A 13404-nucleotide genomic window follows, 5' to 3' on the forward strand; every position below is an offset into this window, starting at 1 on the left:
GGATATCCATTATAAATGCGCAACGGGTTTTAAAACAATTTATCGCCTAGCCTTGCCAGGTTGTCGCGCGGCGGCCGATATATGGTGCACCGTAATTTAAAAAAATAGATCCATCGCGCGCCGTAATCCGCAATCGTGAAAATGAAATACACGCGAATACGTCCGCGCGCTCTGTCACCTCTGTCACCTCTGTCCTCCTTCCCCTCTCTCTCTCTCTCTCTCTCTCTCTCTCTCTCTCTCTCTCTCTCTGTGATTGTTTTTTTCTTTGTTATTTCTTCTCTCCCTACGCGTTACCCGCGAGAAAATACAAGCCACGAAGATTACACGTGCACCGGTTCTTCCCTGATCTCCCCGCGGCCGACGAGAACGATTAATTTTTGCCCGTCGCTCCGTCAACGTGGACGCTTCGGTAACCGAAACCGGCTAATTTCACCTCTCGCACACGGAAAAATTCGGAGATTAATTCTCATTTGCGAACAGAGAATGCGTACTTGCTTCAGTGCCATTTACATATGTACGTCCGCATAAATGCAGCCTCCCTACGATGCAAACAATTTCGCCGCAAGGTTCATGGAATAACGAAATTCACATGTCCGAATCGTGTGCCTCTGACAATGCCAATATATGATTATCAGTAGTAAGATCGGTACACTCCCTCGTACGTTTTAATTAATTCTATAACATCTTACTCGATATCCGTATTCCTCATCCAATATCTCGTATTTCGGCTTTTAATTTCCGCGTACATGCGCTACTCGATATATTCAAATATCACATCCTGTTAGTATCAGGTGTTCGACTCGTGCGCGTCATGAGCGACTGCATGGTGAGTCAGATCGTCGATTGCTCGATGATCGTTGATTCTTAGATAATCGAACGACTTAGCTCACGGCCTCGCGTGAATACGCGTATGTTGCATGGACACGTACGGATACAACATGATTCCACAACATTTCTTATGTCAGAGTATAACGATAAGTTACAGAGGAGTTTTCGCTCACGACACTATCATAGTATCTAAACTTTCCACGAGCATATCATTGTCAACCACATTAATCCATAAAAATTTTTCTTGACCAAAATAATCGACAAGTCAATTGTCAAAATTAATCAATTATCATATATAAAGTTACAAATGACTATCGATTGATGAAATTAGTTATTAATCATATTTTCATGTGATAGATTATACATTGATAATTAATCTCATTAATCAATTAAATTATTTGTGATTACGTACACGACAATTGATTAATTTGGATTATTGATTAGTTGATTATTCCAGTCAAAGGAAATTTTAACCGATTAATGCCAAACACTGACATATCAGCACAAACGAAGTATATGAATATCACAACTGTCCGGGGAGATGATACCCATTCATTTTTTGTGGTTAAAAGATTTAATTAAAAGATCGTCTTTCCTAACTGAGAGTGTACAACCCGTTTCAGAAAAAGACATTGAGACAAAAATACAAGACGCAGAAAACTATGGTAGATAACAATAAAGGAAATGACGGCTTTCCGCCAGACACGTAACGTCTCAGATACCGGATTGTCTTTGAAATTTTTGTGATAGGACACTTTCGTGCGACAAATAAACGTTTCTCGAAGGTGAACGCGGTCCCCGGGCTGTAAACGATTTCCTGAGTTACTGTGGAATCACGACTGTCGCAAGATCGAGCATAAAACCGCTCAGTTTGCTTTACGAACACAAAAGGTTGGCCCTAAAGCACCCATCGGCGATGCAAATTATTTTGCATAATTTAGATTAAACTTACGCGGTACCCTCCGCGCGCTCTCGCGGCTAACAAGATTAACGATTACTTTACACTTACGCTCGTTCGTTCTTCCTTCAGCTCGCAGCAGTTCGCTCAGTTCTTCTCTTTCTCGCTGCTTCTCTCTCTCTCTCTCTCTCTCTCTCTCTCTCTCTCTTCGTCGTTTTCCGTCTCTATCTCTTCACCACCGGCTTCTCTTCGCTCTACACCGTGAACCTACCCGTAATGCCTTCACCTCGGGTTACCAGTCAAATTACGCTTTACGAGCAATTCGCCGGCGCTAATACAAATTTAATAATCGGCAGCGGAACGTGTTACGCCGCACACGTACGAATCGGCGCTTGCACGGAGACTGGAGACGCGTATCAAAAGTTAATCTGCGAGAGACTCCATAAGTACTCGGCAGGTTGGTGGTGGAAGGAAAATGGTAGGAGAATGAGAAGGAGGAGGAGGTATCCTCGCTAGCTCGAAACGTGTCATCGTTTTTAGACGTTCCGAGAAGAAGAGAGAAAGGAGGAAAAGAAAAAGGATAAGGGACAGATTAATCCGAGGCAAGAGGTGATCGTCTCCCAGAATTGGTCCGATCGTGAGAGGACTACCTCTTCGTTGGCGGTATCTCTCGCTAAGCTCTTGGAAAGTCCTCGGGGAAATGAAAGAATATATTTTATATTTCCAATGTAGCATCATCCGCCGGGATGACCGGTTATTCAATGAATTATACGCCCCGCCGCGCGAATAAATAAAGAAGCACCATGTATATCGGGATCGCCCCGACTAGATGGTATACGATTTGTTTTACATCGCTTTGCGTATTTATTAAGTAATATGAATAATTTCAGAGAGAGCCTCTCCCATTGTATACGTTAAACTGGATTATAAAGTATGGTTTTTGCCAACCCGACACGATATCTGACGCGCGAAAAATATTTATGCCGCTATATAAATCTGTTAAAAACTCAAACTTGCTGGAACGATACGGCACTGTTTAGTCTAAAATGGTATTTTATAGTAAGAACCATATCGGAAGCAAAATACGATAAAACACGTGTTGAGCATTTAGTTGCTTCTAGAAATAACGAAAATCGAATAGTTTTTTTACCTTGTTCACCTTTTATGAGAATTTACGTTTGTAAGTTTTTTTTTTACGTGAACTATAAAGAATAATAAAATATTATCGTTATTGTTTAGAACTGAACAACGCGTATATAAACAAATATATGGTACATAAATTACCAAGAGAAACTAAAAAATCCATTAAATTCTACATGCGCGTTGTGAAACAGGTTTTGAACGAGTTCGATCACTTAGCATCGTCGAATCTTTCCGCCGCGCGTCTTATCCTTGAAAATATTTCTCATTAGGAAGTAGAGTATGCATTCCAAGCGTTAGTCATCGCGGTGAATAAAAATTCCAGAGAACGATAAGGCAAATGTCGCGCTCGGAAGACGTCCTTAAGACACACGCTACAGACATCTGTGGTGCCGGTAAGTTATTTCAGGACACTACATTTCGTTCCAACTGGATTTATGTAATTAGTCACCGAGCACCGGCAGACGCGTGATTTGATGCGCGTCGCTCTTATGCCGTAACCTTCACACATATAAAGTAGCTTTCGTAAGTGTTCAACTGAACAGATTGAGACGTCATAAGTGGATACGTCATAAATGGCATAGTGGGGTATTTTCAGGGACAAATACCCCGAGGCGTATCCAGGAAATGCGCTTTTTTATCGCGCGATAATAGCCGAATAAGCGTCGAATAGCCCCAGAAAGTCGATCGATACCTGGAAGTAATGTGCATTTTCCTTTTCCGCTTTCCAATGTTCGGCGAAACGGAGTTTCTTAAGAGGATACCGACCGGCTTTGCTTGATGGCAATCGGCAATTTCAGTCGAAACCGCGAAAACTGGAATACGTAATTTCGAGCGGATATACTGCCGGCGGTTGAGATAGATACTTCACGTTTATTTCGAAACGAAAGTTACCCATTTCGGTCAACTAGTGTAATACCTACTTTTAACCGCAACATTTCTCTCAGTCTCTTCCTACCTTTCTCGACCTATCTATTTATCTATCTGTTTCATTCTTTCTTTTCTGTCCACATATCCAGCGTCCACATGTATGCTTAATTCATATTCCCAATTGGAAGCCGCGTGCACAGCCAAACAAGTATTTTTTCCGCCGGTTACTCGTGAGTCATTGAGCAGTAAATTCCTGGCTCAACCACAATACAAAGGGGAATCCTTTGATCATTAATAAGTCGTCTAGCGCAAATGGAAAAATATTTTTCTGCTTATTCGAGCTCGTGCGACGGTTAGACGAAATTGCAGGCTAAAAAATGTAAATCAGGAATGTTCGATTAATAGCGCGAATGTTCAGAGAAGAAAGCACGAACCATCGGTATTTCATGTTTTAGTAGAGGGCTCGCTCATTTAATTTCCTCGTATTGATATAACCTACCATACATAACGGAAACGAAGATCGAGATCTCTCCTCCCGAATTTAATGGAACATCGTCCGCGCAGAACGGGCAGTGTTTTCCCCGACAAACGTTTCTCCATCTCATCGCGATAGACGTCATGTATGTGAGCGTTTTACGTAATAGCTACCGCCTGATAAGACCTGACCGGTTATTATCAGTCGTGCAAATTGACATCATGTCACACGGAAACTGCAATCAAACTCTCATTCCAACAAAAACTATATGTACATTTCAAACGTGGCTCAGATATTCATATTTGTTATCGTTATTTTCTATGATTTATCACATTACGCAGTTAGTACTTAACGTCGATCAAGCCCGATTATTGTAAAATATATCTAATATGTCGACAATTTTGCTGATGTTTCTCGATGTGCTAGCATATGAACGTTTGAAACACGATCTTAATTATGACTGAGTTACGTAGCATCTAAGAAAGCCGCGGAAACGTGTGTATCTATGTATTAGGGGCTTACGAAATTTTATCATATTTTCATTAATAGCAACGAAACACAATTTAATCCATCTTGAAAATATTTGTTGTTATCCATTATTTCCTGCCACCTTTTAGGCAATCGTCTGATTCCGTATCTAAAATTGACTCGTCTTTTGAGCTAATGAATCAACATGCGATCCGATAAATTTTTGTGAGTTCCTAATAATGAAAGGAAATTTCGCGATATTCGCAGAGAGAATTGACTTCAGTCGATAAGTCGTCGATTCTGCTGCAAAGATATAGAATTGTATCGGAATTCCAGCCGGTGTTTCAGATGGATAACAAAATTGTTCACTCGCTCGTAAAGATTCGCATCTTGCACGATAATGCGTTACACAGTACGCGATTGCAAAACATTAAACTGCGTCAAGCGATTTCCAGGATAGCGGGATTCGTCAAATGTCTTCATGGTTAATTCACCTTAAATTTCCGTCATTGTTCCGTCATTGTATCTGACATTGGTTTCTCTAATTGTCGGTTACAGTGGTTTCTTATTATTCCTTGCAAAACTTGTTGAGAACTTATTTATGAAATCTCTTGTGAGAATAAGACGTTAACTTGTACGTAATTGCAGGCGTTAAATCACACAAACGGTCGTTGAATACAAATGAGTCTCTTAGAGTTTCATCAACGCTATTTAATACGATTGGTGACTTGAGCGAAAAATACTTTGTCGTGAGGCAACAATGCCCAACGATGTCTGCAGAATTGTTTTGCAGCATACGATAGTGATTAGAAGTAAACTTGTAGACACTCCATTAAATGAATCGTTGCACAGAGAGAACGATTTGGTTGAATCAAATAAACATTTCTTTGGAATAGTCCAAACGAATTTTTTGATTGATCGAACAAAATTTTGCTTGACGTAACAAAAGTATTTATTTGCGGCTTAGTTCCAAAGAAATATTTTTGTTGTGTCAACTAAATAATTTGTTTGGACTGTTCTAAACAAATTTATTTGATTCAATAAATCGTTCTTTCTGTGTGTCATTTACAACTATGTTGCAACAGATTATTGCAACTTAATGTTGCACATAGTCTTTCCTCTCTGCGGTTAAAAAGTACGAAAGAGATCATTGCTTCATTATTAATCCACGCGCAAGTAGTTAAAACAGTTGCAACATGTTTGACGCATTTGCGTAGCAAGTACAGGCAATAGCGACGAAATTTGATGCAATTATTAGTCATGTAGCATTGGAAAATCCTTTCTTCTGTATATTGCGGTCTACTTATTTCGCAAAATAAATTGTACTGCCGATTGCATCTCCGCAGTATCTCATAAACATCTAATTATTTACGTTTGTGGGAACGTAATTTACTTCCAATATAAAATCTATAATTTTGCAATTTGCATTTTTCATCGGCATATCTAATCAGCACTCGCTCAAGTTTCTTTAAATCTTTTAAGTCTTTAATGATTTTTATAAGATTTATATGATATTGCAGAAGTGATTTTTGCAAACATAATAGTTAAATTTTTTTATAAAAGTCGTTTGTCTTATTATACTCCCTCAAGTTAAAATTCCAATTAATCAGCCATTGAAATCATGAATAATATATTCAAGACGAGATCGCGCTTCCGAAAATGTCTTGCCTCAGTCGATCTTAATTCACGCCGCCGATACGAGCCATTTGCTTCAGCCACTTTCATCGCCAGGCGACCTTTTTTTCCTTTTTAATTACATTTCGGTCCATTTCATTTAGAATTAATAACGGGCCAACTTATCGCGCGCAGCACTCTTTAATATGAGACTATTAAATATTACCGCGGTTGAAATGGACCTATGCTGCACGCGGCGCAGTAACAAACTTGAAAAATTGAAGTTGGAATGTGCATTATGATTATGCGAGAAATTACGTTTCTGAAATTTATTCGCGAAGAATAAAAGAACGTGAGTAGGTATGCGATTCGCGACATGTTCGCGTTTTAAACGTATCCTCTCGTGCGTGAAACCGCAATCGTTGAACATTCTACTTCGTTTCATCTTAAAATATATACTGAGAATGTCAATTTTAATAGTTGGACAGATTTTTCGTTGGACATGTACGAGTATTTCGTGACGTCTGTAACTCAATCAAATGATCTCGTCGGAAAGATTTTAGCAAAACCGTGTATAAAGATTGAATTGCACCGTAAAATGAAAAATGCAAATGCAACACATCGATAAACATCATGCGAAGAAGAGATTGTTTGCATGTAAAAGCGTATATAATAAGAATGCATAAAACATGTTAAAACAAGTTCATTGAAAGAGAAATAATTTTTAATAAATATATAGCCTCTATCAAAAATACATCATTCACGCGAATAAAAGAATCCAGTGACATAAAAAATACTACATGGTGCGTGTTTATGAGTAAAAGCATCTAAATATGTCGCCCAACATTTCTACGGATTAAAAGTGTGCGTCTCTCTTTCATGTTTCAAATTCTATAGCAAACTCGAGGTTGAGTTTCTCTCAATGCAAATTTAATAGCGCCTTTTCTTTTCTGAAGCGATTCGTTAACATCAAGTGGCAAATACTTTCACCCAAATTAAATTTTATTCCGCGATTTATAAAATTTCGCTAAGGTACAACTTTGACGGTGTTAAAATTAAATTTCATACGTGAATATTTCTGTTTCTTTGTACTTTCGAAGCTTAATGAAGAATTTACGCAATATTTGATTTGCGAGAAGCAATTTATCGTCATTTGTAACTCAGTGGTGCCTGAGCCTTTTCACTGAAAAAATCTGTTTAACGAATCTGCAGATTTGTTTGTTTAACGAATCTGCAGATAAACATGTGCCAAAGAACTCGTAGAGGCAGATTCTTCAGAATCCTCTGTGCAATCAATATTCAGAGAAAGTACGTAACGGGACACTGTGTATATCGGAAACCCTGCCGGAATATCCATTAGTGTAATTAAAATAGCAACGTGCGAAATGAAATGGAAAGGGAGTTATACGTTTGGATAGTTTATGGCGCTATTACTAATGTTAATAACCATTAATCTGTCCGTCTCGTGTGTGTCGCGTGAGTCGCCGAGCAGCGCGTATTCCATCCGGCGTACAAATTGAGCGAAGTTCGCGCGACGTGTCTCCCGATCCGCCCAGAAATTAATTTCCGAACGTTTGTGTCAAACGTTTCCTCGCGCGCGACCGAGATTGAATGAGAAATTATTAACTACAAGAAATATTAATAAATTCAACAAAGTATACGGTAATTATTTTTACTTATTTCACGAACAAAACAAAAAGGATACGTGATATTAATGATATTCTGATACGCGATATTATGTCGCGACTAACGTCGACTTGCTGCATAACTATAATATTAAAGGAGTGACAGCGTCGTGAAAACTCCGTTATAATTAATAACGTATATGCGTGGCGCATGTTAGCCACTAATTGAATCCTGTTGATTAAATAAATCTTATAACAGATTTCATAACACACAATCGGCTTTTGTTTTTTGCACATAACTACATGCCGGAATTTGTTGCTTTAACTACATTTAGAGAAATATTTATAAAACGTACAATGAATATACAGCAACGTCATAATAATCGATAATAAAAAGCGCGACGTTACGCGGCTCCTCATGAGAAATTTCGTGTGACGCTCCAAGTTCAGTGGTCGTGCGCGCACCTAGAATTTTATTACGTACTTCTCGCGTCTTAATGGTGCCAGTTTATAATATTAAAAGAGCAATCAAATTTACAAGTGACGTTCACATTTGTCTGCACGTTTCCCGGACCTCGGTGCCGCGGCGGATCTTGGCCGGCATAATGGGACAAGCCGGCGAAAAAGAGTGATGGCGCGCGGAAAACCGAAGTATCATTTAATTTTCCGACCCTTCCGAGTAAATCTTACCGTTAATAGTCGGCCTGGACGTTTATGCATTCGGTTATGAATTACAACTGACGTCCATTATGGAATGTGGCTCTGTATTGGGGCATGTATTGTACACAGAATCGTGTACGTACGTGCACTCACGTTACGTACACGCGAGTCCTTATTAGCGCCTACCACATGCACCGCATTACTCGCTCGGCATCGATTATTACTTACTGCTTGCACTAAATTACCCACAAAGCGCCGTCGCCGCCGCCGCCGTTGCCGCCACGGTAACTTCGAAAGACAATCTCGATAATTTCGCTGACTTATCGTTAGCCTCCCGCAACCCCGGCGTATATATAGGCGATTCGCGTACCGTATCTCCACGGTTTGCCGATTAACTACAAGTTGCGGGACATGCTGACTTACAGCGCGACTGACACGAGCTTCCTTCCGGATGGGAGCACAATCTGCGAGTCGCAGTCAGCGAGAAAATTGCCGTTCGCGTAAGACGATCAGCCGAATTGTTTAAAGCGTTGAGACTAATACAGAATCGTGCGGAATGAGAAGCGAGTTTTACGGAAGAGCGATTGCAGAATTGAAAAGACTTTGGATCCGAATAGATATCTGAGTAATTGATTTGACTTTTTTTTTTATAATTATCGAGGTGACCTCCGGGATCTCTCTGACGTTTTATTCCACATCACGAAAACCGATAGAGATATTCGATAGAAATGGGCCACACACATGATAGGCTTCTTTACAAAGACTCGTTATGGGAGGTAAAATAATCGATATTTAACGACAGATTTAACAAAGTGCGCTTTATATGACATGTGGGATCAACGGAGTAACGGCGCGTACCATTTTCGTGTTATGCATTATGCAAAATTTTCAATGCATTATATTGCCGGCGATTTGCGAGCGCATCGACCGAATCGTTGGTCCTGTGCTCGTCAATACGCCATCACAAAACGATGGCTGTTCGTTCATTATATTCATTAACAAATTGTACGGCATGATTAATACCGGAAAAACGGACAATTATACACAATTACCCGATTTTGCAATTTAGCTACGCCGCGCTCAGTGACCCCATGATCAATGAAATATTTACGTCATCGAATATCTGCGGGTGCTAATGGCCACCTTGTAAAAAAAACCCATCTCATTTTTCATTTGCCCCGCTCTTCTAGCCGAAACCAACAAACTTGAACGTGCTTCTCCGCCGCAATGCCTAATGACGTTAGAAACGAGCGCTCGCGAATCGTTTACCTGCAACAGCTCGAGAGAGAATATAACGAAGAGTATGTTGAACTTGTCTAACCGCCGGCCGCTCGGTCGCAAGAATGAATACCACTTCACGCTTTTAATGACGTGCTTTACTCGGTCTTCATCTGGTTAAGCGAAAACACTCGCATACACACGAGGATAAAACGATGGATGGGCGGTGCGCCGACCATCACCGCCGCCGCGCACCGGCACGAAAATTAGGACACCCGATATATAGATAGCGAAACCGCGAGTCTCGACGGCGGAGGCGACATACACACTGGGGAAAAGCGGGGGCGTTTAGGAGAGAGGATCCGTGCGGGAAGAGAGAATGAGATAGAGAGAGAAAGAGAGAGAAGGGGTGGTCGGCTGAGAGGTTGGAGGGTGTCGAGAGAACCCGTCCTGGGAGCGCGGATGGTAGCGGGGAGTCCCGAGCGAGCTGTTTGCAGTTCCTTCCACAAGCCTCCAGTTTGCATTAGTTTGCATACGTGAGTGAAAGTTTAAAGTTTAGTAATTTAAACAGCCGCGCGCTGTCCCTTTTCCGAAGCGCCGTTGGATATACATGTATACGTATATGCGCACGTATATTATATGCGCATACGTGCCACCCCGCTGCTCATGCCGCTGTTGCTGCTACTGCTACTGATGGTAGTGGTAGTGGTGATGGCGATGGTGGTGTTGATGCGTATGAACTTGTGCGGAATGCATTTTCCGTCTACGAATATTCAAGGATGTCCGCGCCTGTTGGGACTCGCGTAAACCCCCGTCCACACTCTTTAGGCTGCTTCCTCCTCCTCCTGCCCTCTTGCCTCCTCATATTTTCTTCTTTCTCTCTTTCTGTCCATCGGTGCGTTTCGCTGGGGCAACAAAAACACGCCTGCACTTCTCCTGACCGGACTTTTGTTGGCCGCCTACTCGAGAACCAAGACCTGAAATATATGTGTGGTAGCGTGAATCCCCTTTCTGGCTGTGACTTCAGCGCGGACGACGTCAAGTTCTATTATTTAATAACGGTAAATCAAGCTTAAATATGCGAAGACATAAATTAATAATTTATTTCTCGCTTAATTTCAAGCTGATCCCCCTTTCGCGGAATCTTAATTCCGTCGTTTCTCGCGAGGATACCAGCAGATCGAGAAAGGACGACATGGAATTAAATTTTTTGCCAATCGACGGCGATTCGGTTAAATAGCCCTTGGCTCGAAAGAAACCGCGCTCGCGGCTTCAGGACGACCTGCGGAAACTCATTTACACAGTAATTACCCGGCGTGGGATTATTAAGGTTATTTCGCGTTACGGTGGCATTGCAGTTAATAAGTAGTTCGTAAGTACACGATAAAGTGCGTCTTAACGCGAAACTAAATAGACGTGAAGAGTTCATTGCGCTAACCACGATTTCGCCGATACTAAAGTGATGGTAAGTTTCGCGCGGTTTGAACGCGTTTTTAAGCGGACATTTACGCGAGAGACTTTGATTTATACATATTTTTCTTTCGAGTTTAATAACTACGTGACTTGTATATCTAAATCCGTATATATAAGGTAAGTTACAGTAACTATTGCCACCTGGAATATCTTTGAAACAGAAGAAAAAGATAATCTTCAGACTTTCGAAGTAACTCTACTCAGGAAAAAAACGTCATCACTATAAGACTGAATATCTAAAGTTCAACTTTGTTTTTTACTTTAAAGATATTCCAGGTGGCAATAGTTACTGACTCACCCTGTACATGTACGTATACTCCATTCTGCGCTACGCTGTGAGACAATACCGCACGATATGAAACGAATAACATTGTGTATAAGAATTTCGGCTAATAACAGTCGCGTTCTCGTCTCTTCGCGATTCGCAACGGGAGTCTCCGCGAAAAACAGAAAGTCTTTCGCTCTCCGCGTGACTTTTTCCCCGAGCTGTCTCTTCCCCTCTCTATCATTCTTTCTCCCGTTTGCACATGGAGAATCCATGGATAGAAGGAGAGGAGGAAACGCGCAAATGTCGTCCTTTTGCTCGTGGTGGTTTCACCGCGATACTACTTTCAAACCCCGGAGTACGCGAACCACCGCCGCCGCCGCCACTCGTTCGCTCCCTTCGCACATCACCCACTTCTCGTTTCCCCCGCGACGCATGTCGACGACGTGGTTATTTTTTGGTGGAAGATTCGACATCGATACGTTATATCCCCGCACGAATACATTACTGGCTTGCCGAGCAATACACACGCGAATGCATTACGCCCACCCCGCAATCCGCCGGCCGCCTCGTCCACCCATCTACCCATCCACCCACCGATCCAGCCAGCCAGCCACCCCGCTCGACGGGTATATGCGCGATTGTGATTTACGATATCGCAAACTACTTTCGAGTGCGCGCCCGAAAATGCCAGGCGGTTGCATTAAATTTCTAAACAGCGGCATAACCACGCGACTACTCGACGCTGTCTGTTGCCGTCGTCGGAAAGATGCGCAGAAAGCCGCACGCTGAAGATCCTTTCGCGCGACTTATCCCGCAAACAAGCCAGTTCCGTAAAATCCGGTAAAGTGAATTTTGCGTCGCGGTTGAGCGCAAAAAGTAGCCGCTGAATGTCGGTAAATAGAAGTGCGCTCGTCCCTTGAGCGCGGTGACACGTTGTGACCCGTGGGAGAGATAATGCCAAAATGAGAGGTGATATTAAAACTGCATGTGTGCACGGCAGAAGCTTACGTGACAGAGCAAACGCGACTTTGAGCCGCACTTGGCGATATTGCACATTACGGCATTAGTTAGCGTTACGCGCGGGATGCATAAAACGCGTGAAACGCGTTTCGCGCAGCATTCACAATGTAACTCGCGTATAGAAATAATCCAGTTTTTCCCATTTCTCCAAATCGTATTTGCTGCCGTACTTGTAACGGCATTACGTAGCCGAGAAATAGCTTGCTCAGCGCGGAAGTGATAGGGCGAAAATGGGGATGAGGTGCCAGTTGAAAATTATTTATGTGAAGAAAATCTTGAGAGCGGAAAAGTGCATTCCTCGGGGGAGGTATTTCACGAACACCGAGACCTTAAGTGCAAATTGAGGGAGGGGAAAGTACGCCTCGGCATGCCCGCTATTCGGAGAGTCTCGTTGCGATTAGATTTTCATCGTATCGCGTTTTCTGGTTTTTCCCTGCGAAAGGGCGCGAGTACTATTGTTCTCGGCGTAAATAAGATTCGTGTACGGCAAACGACAATATTGTATCGATAAATAGATATTAACGAACAACAGGAAACATGAATAAATTTCATATTTAAGGTGCTCTCTCTCTCTCTTTCTCTATTTATCTTTATCTTTCTCTTTACTCCTCAGAATCTAATATATTTGGAGAGCGCCCCGAGAGAAGACTACCTCGGAGAGTGAAAAAGGGTAGAGAGAGAAAAGCTGCATAACGTTAATAATGTATTTCTCCTGGTTCTCCAAATTTTTCTCCACGTGATCTGGTATATCATTACATAAAATTATTTAGGAACGGATAATTTCATCAGCGAACGTATCTATGAGAAGTTTTCTGCAATTTATTATATTAAGAACGCGTCCCTGGGG

The sequence above is a fragment of the Odontomachus brunneus genome, unplaced genomic scaffold, assembly GCF_010583005.1.
Source record: "Odontomachus brunneus isolate Ranch 3 - 2012 unplaced genomic scaffold, Obru_v1 Obru_scaffold_020, whole genome shotgun sequence".
NCBI lineage: Eukaryota > Metazoa > Arthropoda > Insecta > Hymenoptera > Formicidae > Odontomachus > Odontomachus brunneus.